We start from the raw sequence: 13,384 nt of genomic DNA on the forward strand, positions 1-13,384 counted from the left end.
TCATGCCCTGTTTGACCTACAACCATGAAACTTCGATACGCACATGCGTCTCTTCATGCCCGACAACTTTCGTGGTCTGACTTTTGACCTTTGACCTTTAGATCGCCCACCATTTTGAATTATATGAAAAACAGTCATTGGCTCCTAACTTCTGCATTTTTTCACTTATGGAAAATCCGTTGGAAATTTTTGTAGGCAGTGGTCCAAAGTTCATGTGTAAAATGTTTCGTGCAGATTGCTCAAAAATCCCAGGAGGAGATAGATTTTAACTATTACAGTTTTATGAAAATTATTCATCTGTGCCTAAAACATACATGCAGACTCACATTTCTTTGAAACTTGGCAGAAATGTACAGGGTCATTCCAAATATCACTGAAACCAATCTCACTCCAATTGGCCAAAAGGGGGCGCTATAGCAATTTTTTGAAAAGGCAGACTTTAAACAGGCATAAGTCATGCCTCGTTTGGCCGAAAGTCGTGAAACTTGCTTACACATGTGCCTTGATTCATGAGGAACACATCTATCGCTTTGACCAGTAAGCTCCGCCCTTAGATTGTCCGCAATTTTGAGCAGTTTGAAAAACACTTAAACCCAGGATTTTTTCAGCTATTTGCGTGAAACTGTATCATCTGTGTGATCTCCTTTTTCACAGTTACTTATCTGTTGGGCCAATGGCGTCTCCCTTAAATGAAGGCCTCACAATCTCAGGGTCGCCAGTTCAAGCCTCACTTGATGCAGACTTAATTTAAGTTGAATTGCAAACAACATGACTGTATCAATGAATTCATGTGCAAATGGTAAAGATAACCTGAAATGCTTATTTGAGAGTACGTTTTTTCAACGTATGACATACTTCATTCTGAAAATAGCCGATCTACAATCTCAAAACTTTTCAGATAGCAACGTGTTTCTGAGCTTGTAGATCGGCTGCTTTCACTGTTTTCGGTAGCGAGGAGACATATAATTTCTCTATTGGTAAATGGTTTGTGAACGAGTGATCTTAGTGTTGGCTTGGTTCATGACAGAAAGCAAGAGTTTATGATCTTCAACAGACAACATCAGCCTGGACAAAGCTATAGCACTATAGGTAGTGTTGCAGCCTACTAGCCTATCATGGGGCGGCCATAGCTGGGTGGTTAGTGAGCACGCCTAGGGAACCAGAGGCCCTGGTTGCCCCAGGTTCGATTCCAGGCCATCCCAGCATATGCGTCAATGAAATTAAATTTGTCCTTGAGCAAGACTCTTAACCCCTAATTGCTCACAGGTTCTCATTGGAAACAAGACCACAAGGACTTTCATGAACGACCTGTTAAAAGGAATTATCCTTATCCTAGTCCGAAGGTTGAGAGTTCGATTCCTGTTAATGGCAATAGGTTGAGATGTCCAATCTATCCATTCTGTTTCCATATCTCTCTCTCTCATCAATCTATTCCGTTTCCATGTCTCTCTTCAATCTATTCCGTTTCCATGGCTCTCTCTCTCTCTCTCTCTCTCTCTCTCTCTCCAGTTTCCATCTCTCTCTCTCTCTCTCTCTCTCTCTCTCTCTCTCTCTCTCTCTCTCTCTCCAGTTTCCATGTCTGTCTGTCTCTCTCTCACTGGCCCCGTATTATCGCTGCTTGCAGCTATATTTTTCTCCTTATTCTCTTCTTCTTTTTGGATCCTGGTGGCTCTGTAGGCCTACTGGCAGTTTTGGAAACATCACACTCTGAGCTTGGCTTGTTTAGATACTTTTGCAGTTCTCTAAGCTTTTCTTTCAGGTTGTCATTCATCTGCATGTCTACAGATGTAATTATATCCTCAGGCACATTAACTATTCCCACTGATGCACAGATGTCAGTGGCACGTTCACATGGAAGCAGGTTTGCCAGTATGCCATAAGTACACATTCTCATACGAGAGGAGTGCTCTTTCTTCACAAAAGGAACAATCGTTGCGCATAATGTATCCATGAGGTACTGATTCCAGTCATCTTTGACTTTTTGTGCTATCACATATAGAGTTATCATAATGTTTTCCTGTAATTGAGGAATTTGAGTGCTTGTAGAAAGGAGTTTCATTAGCGTGGGGATCATAGATAGTGATAACTGACTGGGTATCTCTCTCATTGTGCAGAGAACTGCATGTAGACTTTCAACAACTATACCCTGCGCGGTTGCATCTTGAATTTCTGGAAGGCGTTTGTCTGCATTTTCAATGTAGAAGTTCAGCTTGTCATTGTCCTTCAACCACTTAATAGTTCTCTGACGATACTCTTCCTCTGATGGTCCTCTAGCAGTAAAGAGTATGTCAATCATGGTCAGATGGGTCTGAGGCTCCTCTTCCAGCATATAACGATCACAAATGCTGAAAACTTCTGTTGGTGTTTTCTGTTGTACAGCAATTTTCAGTTCTAAAAAATGTTTTATTTTTGAATAATAGTCACCACCACTCAATGCAAGCTCATGCATCATGTCAGATATTTTTGAATTGAAAAAAATATGTGCAGGATGTGTAACAGGGATTGGTTTTACAAACCCTCCAGCTTTGATTAGGACTTTCACAATATCATCCCTCTTACTGATGGCAGCAAACTGAAGTGGTGTCAAAGCGCGGGGTACATTTGTGATAACATTTGGATTTGCACCTGCTTTAATCAGTTTGTGCACAAAATCAAGTGGTGCTTTGTGAAAGGAGGCCAAATGCAGAGGGGTCCAGTTATTTGAGGATAACTGATGTGGGTTTGCATGCTCTTTCAGAAGAAAGGCAAGAATGTCCTCCTTGTGATATACCACAGCAGCAGCCAAAGGACATATCTGAATGTTGAGCTCTTTGGATGGGTATAGGCCATTAATGTCTTTGTCTCTGATCGATTTCTTGAACTTCTTGAGGTTTCCACTCATTATGAATTGTATTATGGGATCTGTTTCTGTTGGGGCAGCTATGGTCCCTGGTGGAAACACTTGGAGCTCATTATTCATGCTCTGTGCTACCGGATCCATTTCTTTGCTTCAGAATAACTGTGGGTTGACAAAGAAAACGTGTTCAATACATTTGCTCAAACATTTATTATGTATTTAACTGAAGCTCTACACATAAAGAAGGGACAGTTTTAGAAATGTAAGGTTAATCATTGGTGGAAAGAAAGTACATTTACTCAAGTACTGTATACCATTTTGAGGCACTTTTACTTCATTTCAGTATGCATTGTTCAATACTTTATACTTCTACTCCACTACATCTCAGAGGCAAGATTACATACTGACTTACTTTGTTGCTAGAGATTATTATGAAAATTACACACATTAACAAATTAAGTCCTGTTTTATATTTGATTGATTGATTGAATACTATTGAGGTCGTCGCACATCGTTCTGTGATTGACAGCGACAGTTGGCCAATCAGGTGGCGAGTACGAGTGAGCCCGAACGGGATCGAGTGCAGCCGACAAAAATGGAACGATCCACCATTGTTTCTGTGGCCAGTTACTTTCGTTTTTAAAACGCTCTCAAACTTCGTTTTTGAGACACGGAATTTACTTTTAAGATATCGTTTGGATAGAATTTAGTTGTTTAACTTCATATATGTGGTCAATTAATCATGACAGAGCCTATTTAAAAATAAAAATTTAGAGAACCGGAAGGGGCGGGCAGTGCCACGCATTTATCCGAATAAGGCAACCTATTTTGGGCATGGCCGTCTCAAAAGTCCCGTTGCGTCACATAGCCTGGAGCTGGTAAAAATGAACTGCTGATTGGCTGAAGGGGAAAAACGATCATTGGCTGAAGGGGTTGTCAGTCAACGGTATTACTCCCGCCCAACTCCAGCCCACAGCCAATATTGCAGCATGGTCGATCAGGCCAGACTCACTCCTGAAATCAAATGGAAATGAGATTGCCGGAGGGAGGGTTTACCAGGCTAGAAAGCAGCAGGGTGAGTTTAAATGGCTGCAATTGAAATAAAGTGTCCAAAGTCTGTTTTCATGTATTTAAAGGGCAAGACCACTTTGGTAGAGGTTTGTGTTGTGTATTTACCATGATGTAACTCCAAAGGTGGACAAGAAATCAAAAATAATTGCTCCATTGAACTTCCTTATTAGACTTACGCTTATCAGACAGAGAGTAAGACATACTGTACAAACACAGCACTCATTAATCAAACTGAATGCATTTCCATCTTGTTGTACGCATACATTATACATTTAAGCAGTGGTGGAAGAAGTACTGACATTCTTTACTTAAGTACTTAATACAAATAAAATTCCGGTATTCAAAATTTTCTTGAGTAAAAGTACAAAAATATTGGCATGAAAATGTATTAAAAGTACCCAGAGTAAAAGTACTTATTATGCAGAAGGTCCCATTTCACCATGTATAATAATCCTTTAAAAATAGCAGATCTACAAGCTCACAACGCTCCGCAAAGCGACACGTTGTGAGCATGTAGATCGGCTATTTTCAAATTGCCAAAGTATAGGTCTGAAGTGGTTTTGTACTAATAATCAAAATGTACAAAGTAACTAGCAACTAAAGTGTTCAAATAATCGTAGTTGTAGCTGCCAGAGTAATTATTTTATATCCTTATTTTGGTTCTTTATTTAATATAATTAGATGTATGCCCATATCCATGCCCATTGGTCTAAGACACTTATTAGAAGTATTTATTTTGTACCGAGAGTACTGTACTGAGTTAAATGCCCAAACTCCTTATAAGGTATGGCTGGTATCGGAACCCTTTATATTGTGCAGTTTCGTTGAGACACACAAGTGTGCAACACCAGCACTTCCGCTCATTGACAAAGCGTATGTTTGAACGTGTTGCAGGACAGAGAAAGGTTTGTTTGTACTTGAGTTGTGTCATCTAAGTCACTATTATGATGGTTTGAATATTGAGTTCATTGTATTGATTTTATTGCAGTTTGTTGTTGCTGTGAGTCTGTCATGGGCACTTGGACTCATTCCCTTCTTACAGTCTATATGCAGCCAGTAAGGTTTGTTTGTTTATATTTGCTTTTGTTTCACGTTTGTTTGTACAATGTTTACGTCATGTTTCTGTTGTTAATGCGAGTGTTTGTTTATGCTTTATTTTATGTAGTAGACGTTGGTGTTATTTGAGCCGTAAGAGTGCTTGAATAAACTATCAGTAGGCCTATGCAGAACCACTGTGTCTTTTATGACTACTGGAGGGAGTGGCAGTAGTGGAGTAAAAGTACAATATTTGCATTTGAGATGTAGTGGAGTAGTAAAGTCTGAAAAGTATTGAAAATTGTAAACACTCCAGTAAAGTAAGAAAAAAGTACCTCCAAATTGTACTAAGTAGGCTACAGTACTTGAGTAAATGTAAATGAGTAAATGTTACTTTCCTCCATTCCTTTTAAGGCTGTTTGGAAAATGGCCAGTAATTATACTGTACAATTACATAATGCTGTGCCATTGTAAAAGTATAGCCAGTAGGCAGTAACTATTTACTAGTAATATTATTGCTGTAATATTATTACTTTCCCAGTAACTAATAGTGTAGATTATGACTACTAGACCATACCCGGTGAAGGGCGCAGGCGAAAGTAGTTGCAAACTTGGGGTTATTGCACGTCCTGTCGCGCGGTTTCTACCCCCGTCGCGGCACCCGTCGCGGTCACCCCTCCCCACGGGCAACTGCCCCCCCCACCCCCCCGTCCCCCGTCCCCCGTCGCGGAACCCCCTGGGTCCCCACACACACACACACACACACACACACACACACACACACACACACACACACACACACACACACACACACACACACACACACACACAGAGATCCGTAAGAATTCACTCAGAGAGTGGGTGGGGTCTATGGTGTGTTGCCATGTTGGCCTATTGTAAGCGGTTTAGGGGCAATATTGGTGGTAGTGTGTTTTGGCGTTGGTTGTGAAAGTGCAGGTGGGTGTGAGGACGCGTTGTGAGCTTGTAGATCGGCTGTTTTCCAAGAGGCAAGGTATGTGTGTGAAGGCGCTTCGTTTGGCCTTCTTTTCATAGACCTTGTTGCTTGTGGGGCTTGTTTCGTTTGGCCTTGTTTTCATAGACCTTGCTGCTTGTTTCTTGCGCAGCTGAGATTTGATGAAATTGAAAAATGGGCTTCGCAGTTAAGTTCAGATGGTCAATGGCTGTGTGTAAAATCAGAGCAATTGCTCCAGCCACTGAGGAGAACCAGGCAGCTTCACCATGACATGACTACAGAGTTACAGAGGTTTGTCAAATTATAGGAGGATAGGAGGATTGCCAAACAGTAATAATATCACAGATATTATTCCAAGTAACTTTGATTTACTGAGTTACAATGAATGTGATTTCTATTATAGCATGCTAACTTTCCAGGAATAGAAAGCCTGCAGTTTCTATTAGCTTCTATTCCCCATCGATGATGTCACTGGTAGGCGGGTTTCTGACCTGTCCATGCCCAGCCCTCCTCTGAGACACAGATCAATAAATATGGTAGCATCTTATAATGAGCATTAGTAAGTAAGTAAGTAAGTAAATTTTATTTGTATAGCACTTTTCACAGAGAGGACTCACAAAGTGCTTAACATGCAGCAGAAATAAAAATAAAAATAAAAAACATTCAATAATTAGAAACAGAAACAAAAACAAAAACACAATGCATCTCAGAGAAAAAGTATACAGCAGACATATATCACCATTGGAGGAGAAGCACAATGACATTACTCAAAAGCATGTTGAAACAGTAATGTTTTTAGCTGATTCTTAAAAATATCCACAGACGCTGCAGCTCTCAGGCCACAGGGAAGGGCATTCCAGAGTCTAGGTGCAACAGATTGAAAGGCTCTGTCACCTTTGGTGATTAACCTGGTACGAGGAATGACCAATAGACCCTGGTCCGCTGACCTCAGGGTCCTGCTGGGCACATATGGTTTCAGTAAGTCAGTTAAATATTCAGGTGCCTGGCTGTGCAGAGCTCTAAAAGTGAGCACCAGGACCTTAAACTGAACTCTAAAATGTATAGGAAGCCAGTGCAAAGATGCCAAAACTGGAGTAATGTGACACCTTCTGCTTGATCTTGTTAGCAGTCTTGCAGCAGTGTTTTGAATGAATTGCAGGCGGTCTATGGATGTTTTATTGAGGCAGGTGAGAACCGAATTGCAGTAGTCAAGGCGAGATGAAACGAAAGCACGTATTATCAATTCTAGGTCAGAATGTGAAACTATCGACCTCAGCTTCGCAATATTCCTGAGGTGGAAAAAACAGGTGCGGGTCACTGATTTAACGTGTGTGTCGAGGAGCATGCCCTGATCAAAAATGACTCCAAGATTCCTGAGGTTGGGGCTCACTTTGCTTTTGAGGGACCCTAAACAATCAGCCACCTTGGATGTAACGTCATCAGAGGCCACAATGAGGACCTCGGTTTTGGCCTCATTTAGCTGCAGGAAATTGTTTGCTAACCAGGCCTTAATGGCAGACAGACACTCGTTTAAAATAGTAATATTATAATTAAAATGATCAGGGCAGTCAGGGTTAAACGAGCAATAGAGCTGGATATCATCCGCGTAGAGGTGGTAGGAGATGCCTTTAAAAGAATTTATAATGTGTCCTAGTGGGAGCATATACAGTGAAAATAAAATTGGACCAAGTACCGAGCCTTGGGGGACCCCACAGGAAACGGGGACAGACTTCGACACATGAGGGCCTAATGCGACAGAGAAACATCTACCAGAGAGGTAGGACTTGAACCATTCCAGGGCACTCCCTGAGACTCCCACCCAATTTCTGAGCCTGTTGGTCAAAACATTGTGATCTACCGTGTCAAACGCAACACTAAGGTCAAGTAGTACTAAAATGGAGCATTTTCCAGAGTCGGCAGACATCAGTAAATCGTTTGATACTCTTAAAAGTGCAGTCTCCGTGGAGTGTTTTTGGCGAAAGCCTGACTGGAATTTGTCAAAAATATGGTGTTCATTTAAAATAGCTATAAGCTGGTTGGCAACAATTTTTTCTAAAATTTTGGACATAAAAGGTAACTTCGAGATAGGCCGATAGTTACTAGGTAACGAAGCATCCAGGCTTGGCTTTTTTAAAAGCGGCTGAACGATTGCCTGTTTGAAATAGGCAGGGACCTGACCAGAGACCAACGAGAGGTTGATGATGGACAGCAGACATGGACCAATAGTGTTAAAAACGTCCTTTAACAGAGAGGTTGGAATGATGTCTAAGGGGCTAGAGGAGGTTTTTGTGCTACTCACCAGCTCTGTTAAGTCATGGAGGGAAATGGGTGAGAAAGAATTCAGAGTAGACTGGCGGTTTGGAGATGAAGGTTGGATTGAGGTGGAGGGTGTAATACCTGCCCTGACACTGGCAACCTTATTGATAAAAAAATTTAGAAAATCTTGACAGTCTTCTGCAGAGAAAACAGGTGTGACAGGAGTTTGTGGACTGACTATGGTGTTAATGGTGTCAAAAAGGGCTTTGGGGTTTTGTTTGCTGGATGAAATAAGGTTTGTGAAGTAGGTAGCTCTCGCCTCCTTAACCATACTGTTAAAATCAATTAAAAGTTTCTTAAAATGAAGACGGTGTACCTCAAGCTCAGTGGATTTCCACTTTCGTTCAGCACACCTACAGTTGCGTCTAAAACGACGAATATCCTCATTTAACCAGGGGGAGGAGTTTAAAGTGCGAACAGTGCGGGATTTGAACGGGGCAACTACATCTAAAATGTCAGAACAGTGCAGGTTAAAAGCATGAACTAAAGTATCAATGTCACCATTTATAGATGGCACAACACTGCTATCGAAGGCAGTGGAGAATCTTTCTGCCGACATGTCATTAATCATGCGCGAGCACTTAACTCGCTTGGCCGTTATAGTGTCAGATTTAAATATTAAGTTAAAAAGTATGCATTTATGATCGCTTATTGTCATTTCCTCAAAAACAATATTATCAATGTCTAAGCCAAGAGTAAAAACAAGATCAAGTGTGTTACCTTTGTTGTGCGTGGGGCCTGAGACATGTTGGATAAAATTATATGATTCAGTGATAAAAATAAAATTGGTGGCAAAATTATCATTACAGTTATTAATCCGAAAGTTAAAATCACCTAAAAGTATGATCCTTTCCAGCTTGATGATGGAGGTTAAAAATTCGCTAAAATCAGTCAGAAAGGAGCTGTTAAAACCAGGGGGTCGATAAATTAAAATACAATAAAATGGGTTTGTGTGCCCAACTTTGGTGATTAAGAGTTCAAAGGAGCTGTATGTACTACTGGAGCACACAATCCTGGAGGAGAAACAGTTCTTGTGCACCAGGGCTATGCCACCTCCTACACGACTGGTGGTTGCATTTGACCTGGAGGGTCTGGGAGCACAGGTAAAAGAAAAGTTTGGCGGGCACAGTTCGTTTAGAAAGACATATTCGTCTGTCCTTTGCCAAGTTTCTGAAAGACAGAAAATGTCCAAGTCTTTGGCTGTGATAAAATCATTTAAGATAAAAGTTTTGTTGGCTATGGAACGGGCATTAAACAATGCCATTTTAATAGCCTTAGGTCCTAGGTCACAGGGTGACTGTGACTGGTTAACTGAGCCGGGGGGTATAAGGTTAAGGAGATTAGCACCTCTGCAATGTGACTGTAAATTTGGAAAAGATGGTCTAAGTGTGATGAGAACTGGAATAAAAGAGGTAGTGTGAAAGGGGCTAGTAGTAGATAATGGTACACTCAATTGTGGTAACTGGCGTCACTTTTTGGGAAGGTAACTGGAGATGTGATTGGCCAGCACTTTGATGCCATCATTGCTTGGGTGTAATGTATCACGGTATAGTGAGGGGGTTTTCCAAAATAGATCAAAATTGCTTGAGTAGCCGTAACCACAGGCTAGGCAGAAATTGCGCAACCAATTGTCAGCACTATAGATGCGGCTAAAAATTTCAGGGCTTTTGTGGAGGGTGGGAATTAAACCCGAGAAAAAACAATTCTTTCCCAGGTTTTCAATTTCATTTGCCAGGACCTCATAGTCGCTGTACAATTTAGCTGATTGTATGCACCTGGACCTTATGTCATTCAGGCCAGCATGAACGATCACTGTGTGAACTGAGGGGTGACGTGAGAGGATGTGTGGAATGTGCTCCTGTAGATCCAAAATTTTTGCACCGGAGAAAGAATAAGTAATACAGTTTGGGATGGAAGCAAAACGGACTATGGAATCACCTAGTAGAAGGTATTCAGGACCAGATGGCGGAGGGTGGTGGGGGTAATCTAACTCGTCCATGGAGATAGATGCTGCAGACCTCGTGTGGAGAGAAACCAACGGGGGAGGGGGCGGTGACCTGTGGCCGGGAGCAGCAGTGGTCACCCTGCCTCGCACTGGACAGCTAGCCACAGGGGACACTCGTGGCTCGGGTGAGCTGTATGCTTGTGAAAGTCGGCGTCGTTTCCCCCCATGAGCTCGGAGTTTGGGGGTCGAGGTGAGGGAAAGGGTCGACGACCCAGAGGAATCGGGACCGGAGCGTTTCCCCGGGCGAGAGCCTATATGCTGAGGGACCTTGATGATGTTAGCCGTGTCCGTGGCCGCTGTATCCTGGAGCGGTGCGAAGGTGTTCGAGCATTGGAAGACGTCAGCCAGGTTACAAGCCTCGGATCCAGACGGAGACGGGTTGAAGAGGGGGATTGACAGCCTCCGGTGGTGAGTGCCTTTGACCACGGAGGTCCAGGTGGGAGCCACTCCATGCGCCGAACGGATTTTACCGGCGCCGAGGGCACCACCTTCCCGCCTGGGGGCAGCTTTGGCAGGCACCAGAGGGACAATACCATTACCCGGTCCCTCCAAGGAGACCAGGCGGCCCTGGAGGAGCAACTGTCGCTGGAGAAGATCATCCACCAGGCTCGTGATGGAGAGTAGCTCAGCCTTGATGGCACTTTTTTCATCTGCCATGGGAGGCAACAGGTATAGGATTCCAATCTCTCAAAGTGAAAAACCACGATTGGAACCAGTCACTTAATGGATAAACCACGACTGGAGGGGGTGAGTACTCTTTGATCCAACAGGCTTTAGGAAGGATACACCAGATAATCCCCAGGTTGATTCCGGCAGGAATATAAAAGTTATAAAAGTTAGCATCTAGGCTAAAAGCGAGCCACAGCTAACTAGCCACTAGGCTGGCGTCTAGGCTGAAGACTAGCCACAGCCAGCTAGCAGGCAGCACACAGTCCTTAAGATAATAAAATAAAATAAACAACTGTATCGATCACTGAGATGTCATGGGTGATTCACAGAAGTAGGTCGCCAGGTTAGGATCCAGGAATTTGGTATAAAATTGTTGACTGGAAATCTGTTAAAAGTTAGTAAAAGTCACTGTGTGACGGAGCGTCTCGCTGAGCGTCTTGAACATTCTCAACGTAAGGTCAACGTGACCTCACGATTAGTGAGGACCAATTATATGAAGATAGGTTGAAAATGGGTGAAGTGGTCCTTTAAGTTATTTAGCAGATTATTACAAAACATACATTAACAAATTAAGCCCTACTTTATACTTTATCGATTCGCAAATAGCCGATCTACAAGGGTATAACACATTGCAATGCCACCTGTTGTTAGCTTTTAGATCAACTATTTTCCAAAGATTTTTTTACACATTTAGAAAACTTTTGAACCGGACATTCTGCAGAATTAGTACTTTTACTTTTGGTACTTTGAGTATATTTTGATGCCAATACTTGCCAGACTCACTTGTAACATAGTGTTTTTAAGTTTTTAAGTAATTTTTACCAAAGTAATTAAGTACTTTTTTCCACCACTAAGTGTAATCTGGCAAGCGCCTACAAAAGTTGTACCTAAAGATTTTATATTAGACATCTCTCTCCAACCAGTTCAGATATAGGTATCACCACTTTGAAGTGAATATCTTTATGGGCCTGGTGTCACAAGCTACTTGGCTACAGCCTGAAAGCAGATTTGGAATACCTGCAATTTAAATAAGTGTCCAAAGTCTGTTTTATGGCCATGCATGAACCCTACTATTACAACAAAAAGTAAAAGTAGAAAGAGTGGCAATTTAGTAATTGGGCTCATCTTTATGCACAATCACATATTGATGTTTTCATAGAGTAAATATTGGACTTTCAACTTCCCTACGTGACTTCTCCTTATCAGACAAGAGAGCAGGACATTAGTTGCCATACTGTACAAACACAGCACTCATTAATCAAACTGAATGTTTCACCACCTTTTTGTAAGCAGATATTCTTATTTAAGGCTGTTTGGAAAATGGTCAGTAGGGGTATTTTCCATAATATGGTCAGTTACATAATGCTGTGCCCTTGTAATAGATATAGCCAGTGTTCGGCAGTAACTAATTCATGTCATATACAGTAATTACTTTCCCCAGTAACTAGTGTAACTTTGTTGAATTGCCAAAACAGTAATAATATTACAGTTATTAAGCCATGTAACCTTTTTTTGTCCAAGTTATTAAGCCTATCATTTATACTCCATAGGAGGTTGTCACATGCAGGAAAAAAAGAACAGATCTACAAGCTATCACCACGTTGCGATGCAACTCATTGTTAGCTGGAGCACTCATCCAATGTCACTATGACTATGCATGCACCTCATGGTACCATAGCCATGTAACCTTTTTTTGTCCAAGTTATTAAGCCTATCATTTATACTCCATAGGAGGTTGTCACATGCAGGAAAAAAAGAACAGATCTACAAGCTATCACCACGTTGCGATGCAACTCATTGTTAGCTGGAGCACTCATCCAATGTCACTATGACTATGCATGCACCTCATGGTACCATAGTACCACAAAGGCCTTAAAAACAAGGCTCCAGACATCCTAAAACAAACGGGTCAGGCTACTGCTTACAACTCACACCTACAGTACAACTCACCCCCCCCCCTTTCTGATTACAACTCGTTTATATAATGTTTTTTGCATAGTATAGTATTGTATTGTATTTGTCTGTCACTAAATGTTCCTATGAATTGAATACACAGGACCCCAATGGAAACAAGCCATAGTGCTTTTTTGGGTTCTATCCTTTTTAGCATTGTATTTGTATTAAACTGCACTTTATGTGCTCTTTTTCTTTTGCAAACTGTTAATAAAGTTTTCAATCAATCAATCAATCAATCAATCAATCAATCAATCAATCAATCAATCAATCAATCAAACAAACAAACAAACAAACAAACAAACAAACAGCTTGTAGATCTGTTCTTTTTAAGCATGCACCCTTTCACAAAATGATGCTGTCATTTGAACATGCAAAAGTAATGTAATATAACGTACTGTATCTTACTCTTGATACCAAGTAATAAGTAATGTAATATTGTTACTTTTTTTTAAGTTACTAGTAACTTACCCTTCCTGAATGAATTGCCCAACACTGGGTAGCTCTCTTTAAAATGTTATGAACA

The 13,384-nt window shown here is 41.5% G+C and overlaps 1 protein-coding gene across 1 annotated transcript in view; it reads right to left on the minus strand.

Annotated features, from left to right (window-relative positions):
* LOC311064033 (uncharacterized protein) overlaps window positions 1-13,384 on the minus strand; it is a 36,210-nt gene that overhangs the window by 4,071 nt on the left and 18,755 nt on the right. The window lies entirely within an intron of this gene.

The sequence above is a fragment of the Gymnoscopelus microlampas genome (assembly GCF_963454915.1).
Source record: "Gymnoscopelus microlampas genome assembly, chromosome: 17".
NCBI lineage: Eukaryota > Metazoa > Chordata > Actinopteri > Myctophiformes > Myctophidae > Gymnoscopelus > Gymnoscopelus microlampas.